This window comes from Dasypus novemcinctus, chromosome 2 (assembly GCF_030445035.2).
Source record: "Dasypus novemcinctus isolate mDasNov1 chromosome 2, mDasNov1.1.hap2, whole genome shotgun sequence".
NCBI classification, from domain to species: Eukaryota; Metazoa; Chordata; class Mammalia; order Cingulata; family Dasypodidae; genus Dasypus; species Dasypus novemcinctus.
This window is the reverse complement of record NC_080674.1, coordinates 123,851,241-123,856,693: the sequence shown is the minus strand read 5'-3', so window position 1 is coordinate 123,856,693 and position 5,453 is coordinate 123,851,241.

Sequence of the window (5,453 nt, the reverse complement as noted above, 5' to 3'; positions counted from 1 at the left end):
ATGAACGGATACTCATTTTTTTTTTTTTTAGGAGGTACCAGGGATTGAACCCAGGGCCTCTCACATGGGAAGCAGGGGCTCAACCACTGAGCTACATGCTCACTTTAAAATAATTAATTAATTAATTTTTCCTTCTTTTTTTTTTTTTAATGTTACACTAAAAAAATATGAGGTCCCCATATACCCCCCACCCCCTCACCCCATTCCTCCCATATCACCAACCTCTTTCATCATTGTGGTACATTCATTGCATTTGGTGAATATATTTTGGAGCACTGTACCACATAGATAGTGGTTTACATTGTAGTGTACACTCTCCCCCAGTCCACCTAGTGGGCCATGGCAGGACACACAATGCCCAGCATCTGTCCCTTCAGTACCACCCAGGACAACTCCAAGACCTGAAAATGTCCCCACGTCATATCTCTTCTTCCCTCTCTCTACCCTCAGCAGCTACAGTGGTTACTTTCTCCACATCGATGCTACAATTTCTTTCATTACTAATCACAATAGTTCCATAGTAGAATATCAGTGAGTCCACTCTAATCCGTACTCTATTCCTCCATCTTGTGGACCCTGGGAAGTTTATGTCCTCTCGATATCAAGAGGGGGCTTAGATTCCACATGTGTGATAGATGTAATTCTCCTGCTTGCAGTTGTAGGCATTCTTGGCTCCCTGGTGTGGTGGTTGACGTTCTTCACCTCCCTGTTAGCTGATCAGGGTAATTTTTAATTGAAGTTGCCTAATTCCTTTCTACACAAAGCATGGTTCTCAGACCAGCAAGATTGTCATCACTTGGGGCACTGTTAGAAATGCAGAATTTCAGGTCCCTAACCCCAGAACTACAGAAGTAGAATCTGCATGCTAACAAGATTCACAGGTGATTATAAACGTTTAAAATTGGGAGAAGCTTTGGTCAATCTCTGGTGGAAAGTATATGAGTCAATATGCCAACATGTTTCTCACAGTTTCTCAAAAGCTATTAATTGAAGTTTTGTGAGCCTTCAAACTCAAAACCCTTCTTAGGCTGCCATATAAGCAAATGTAATCATATCTGATTCTGTGCATCATATAAAGTCTAAACACTCCAAATTTATTAGGTTATCAAACTTCTATTGATTTTGCCTAATAAAAACATCTATGTCATATCATCCAAACTAGTATTTTGGGAAAAATATAATCACGAGAACATGGAATGTAAGCCATGTGAACGTATGTTAGAATTACAGTTATTCTACCTATTGTTCTATGACTCTGGGAAATATCACTTGGTCTTCCTAAGTTTCAATGGTCTCAGTTGAAAAATATGGATAATAGCACTCTATTCCTATGGTTATTAAGTTGATTCAATGAGAAAATATGCATGTTTATGCCTAATAGTTGGTTCATGGTAGACACCAAACAAATATATTTTCATCTTAGATCTATGCTTTCATTACCAAAGTGAAATGGACAATTAAAACACTTAATTTTTTTAAAAAAAAGATCTATTATGGGGTCCTGAGTTGTTGTTCTATATGTTTTAGGACAGTGAGTAATATTTTGAATACTCAAGGATGTATTTCCAAATGCCTCATGAATGCTTAGTTGTCTTCAGCTGTTTAGGACTCTTCCAGCCCTTTCTGGGAGATAGGGTCTCTAACTGATTTAGTGCCCTGTTGGTCTGCAAGAACTGTGTTATCATTTCTCTTCTTTCCCCGCCCCCTTCAACAATGTGACCTTTTCTATAGTGTTAGCAATGAACTCAGAAGGGTTTACACTGCCAGCTGTAGAATCAGATAAACAAATTTATATTAATCCACTGAGTAATTGGGAACATTTCATCTAATAAGGCATTTTGCTTAGATCATGCCAATTGACCTAGGTGAATAAAATATTTGTTGCATCATCTGATTAGGAGAGTAAATTTGATTGTAACATACTTCCATGGTGACATACTATATCACTGAAGAAAAATCGGGAAGTTGGGATCTGACCTGAGCAACACACCAGTTTCAGCTGAATTAATGTTCCACTGAGATCCTCAAACACCATTCCTCAGAGGCCAGTTTCGAGAAGTACAATTACATTTTGTATTAGACTATTCTAATTCATGCCATTTCATACTAAAAAAGTGAGGTATAATTGTCTGTTCATTTTATACTTTAAACAGACCTGAAATGTAGTAAAGGGGAATGTTTATAATCAGCCATATTAACAGATACTACAGAGTAGCATGTTAAAGAAATTATGATAGAGAAAAAAGATAAGAAAAATATATGCAGTTTTATTCAAAATATCTCATTTCCTAAAAGTTATGTATAGGAAAGCAAGAGAGCAGACAGGACTAGTGTTGGTGGGCTTGTACTTAATGAGAAATGAGCTATTAATTGTCATTAATTACATTTTGCACGTGCTTCCAATAACATGGTATCTCTATTAATACATATTTTGAATTTATAACACAATTGTATTTACCATAAGTCTTGTTTAGGGGTAACTTACTACTTTAGTCCTCAGGGAAGCAATATGAATTGTGTTTTTTGGTGAAGCAAGTAAGTGCTCAAAAAGTCACTAATAGAAAGATTTCATCATGCATAACATATAGGAGAATAAATGAGTTATATAAAGTGTGTTATTTACCAAGATTAAGGTATTATCAATTTCTACAGTTGAAAAAAATACATAAAGCACCGACATTCACATGCTCTGGAAGGGCATGAAACTTGTCTGAATTACTACCAGGGGAGCCATAGCATCTCTAAATCTGACTTGCTGGAGCCCAAAATTAAATTTATCTTCACATTCTGGTCTATACAATAAAAAGACAGACAGATCATATTGTGGCTGACAGCAAATTGGATCAGAGCCATGCCATATAAATTCAGAGTGAACAAAAGGAAGTTACTTAGAGAAAAAACAAATGCAACAAGAAATGGGACTTTAAATTACTTTACATATGAACACACTTGAATACTCTTAACCACTTCTTGTTTTGGACTTATCAGTCCAGGAGAGGCTATCTAGTTTAGTACAATTAGTTACTTTCTTGAGGAGAAGTCAAGATTTAGAGTAGTTGCAGGCCCAAACTCCCAGCATTTATGAGTGAATTCTTCTCCCTGCCCTAACACTAACTTCAATTCTAATGTACTGTTTTTTTTCTCATTAAAGCTCACTGACAACAACAAATATGTTCTGTTGTTTTCCAAATATACCAGTGCCACAATATTGCCATTTTCACATAAAACTTTAGTACTTTTTAAAATATTGTTAATATTTTTCTTTTAATCTTTATTCTCATTTTTACCTGTCATAAACAATGACGAAGTTATAGATCTGATGCATAGGTTATGTGGCTTTTTATAATAAACATAAAATGGTTATATTACTCTTAAGATAAAGAGCTTAATTTGTTTACTGTCTGTAATCATGGATGTGGTTTGGTTAGGGAAACAGTGACTCTAGTTTCATCTTCCATGAATATTTATTGAACTTCTGAGTACAAAACACTGTAACAGGGGCTAGACTGGAAGATACACAAAGCTGAATAAAAATATGATCAAGGTTTTCACAGAAGCTTGAAATTTACTAGAGGAGGCTTGTACATAAACTGTGTAAATGAAAAAATATAGAGGAATGGGGAAAGTGCTGAGCTGAAGCTGAACTTGACAGTAACCAGTCTCAAAATTGTAAATTTGAGCACTGCCATTTTAGTCCTTGACCAGTCTACCACCCTGAAAGTGGTGGAGAAAACAATGCTAGGGAAACTGAAGTGGATAGGGAATAACTGTGAAAAAGAAGTGTCCTTTTTCTCTTTAAATATATTTTGAAATTATTTTTTATCTTACCTAAATATACAATTGTATTTAACCGTGCTTTTGCACTGTACATATATAACATCATGGTCTCTGTCTCCCTCAGCATGTCTGACAGTCTACAGAGAGCTGCAGTCAGAACTCTAAAGAGAACTGAAAATCCAAAGCCAACAATACTTCCAAGGCCCAAGCCTTCATTTGGGAAACTATTCCCTGGGGAACTATTCATAGTTCTGTGGCAATTGATATTTTTAATTAAATTTTAATTAATTAAGTTTTGGTAATAGATGGTGTGATGGTAACACAACATTGTGAATGCAATTAACAGCAATGAATTATATATTTGAATGTGGTTAAGAGGGGGCATTTTAGGTTGTATATATGCTAATAGAGTAAAAATTTTTAAAAAAAGAAAACATAGTACTGTGCAAAACAAACAGTGAATCCTAATGTGAACCATGGACTATACTTAATAATACAATTACACAAATGTTCTTTCATCAATTTTAGCAAATGTATAACTAATACCAGGTGTTAAAAATATAATAATATGGGTATTTTGGCTCTTACTTGCAAGTTCATTAGGTGATAAAGCATAAATATGGCTAGCTGGACAGCTGAGAATATATTAAAGGACAGTTTTGTAAGATCAGAGGCTCTGGAGGAGGAGAGGGGAGAACAAGGGCAGCAGAAGAGCCCTCAGGGTTTTCTTAATCCAGGTTCTGGTAGGGTCTGTGAAGGCAGGGGTGGGGAAGCACATGTGTGTCCTGGGTTCTTGCCTTTATTGTGAGCCAAAGGAGAGTGGTCAGGCTTTCCCATGGATACTGGGGGATTGGAAGTTTCAAACTATCTGGCACAAAAAAGCGAAAATGGAAAGGGCCATTTGGAGAAGCTGAGGGCTGCTTCTTATCATCTAAGCTGTATGGAAGCTCTTGCCCTGCTAGTAAATTACTGGAGTGAGAGGGAAGAATGAGCAAGGGGCAACTTGGAGAAGTAGCAGTCCAGGAGCCATTTAGAAAAGCTAGGGTCAGTTCTTATCATCCAAATTCTATAAGGGTCCAGCCCTTGTTAATTGTGGGTATACTCATGGAAGGACCAGCTGGGGTAGTCCCTCAAAAGGGGGCTAAGCCAGGCAAGATGATGAGGCACAAAACATAATTTCTTTTGTGTCATTTACAATGGGAACCTTGCATTTTATGCATGATTTAAAAAAAGAAATTCAAGAATGTGTAAGAATGACAATTGGGAACCAATTTAAGATTGCTTTTCCTTTGGTTTACTCCTAAGGGAGCTAATAAGCAGTATGAGGCATATATGCAAGACAAGGATGCAGCTAAATAGATAAGTCCTCCTCTTGCTTCCTTTGTTGCTCACAGATACATGCCAGAGATTTACTGCCTTGGCAGCCCATGTGGAAAGATGTCTATAGACAGGAGTTGATTAGAACTGTGGGTTCACTGCCTTTTATAACCTCAGCCACATGAACAAGAAACAACTTATACTAACAGTCAGTATTTCTAGAACCTGGGAAGCCATTACAAAACTATATATACTTTGACATCATAACCTACTCCTAACCATCATATTTATTAAGTCTTGGTTATGGTGTGGCTAAACACGGGGAAAAAAGTCAATAGACAAATGGTTTAATAAATGGC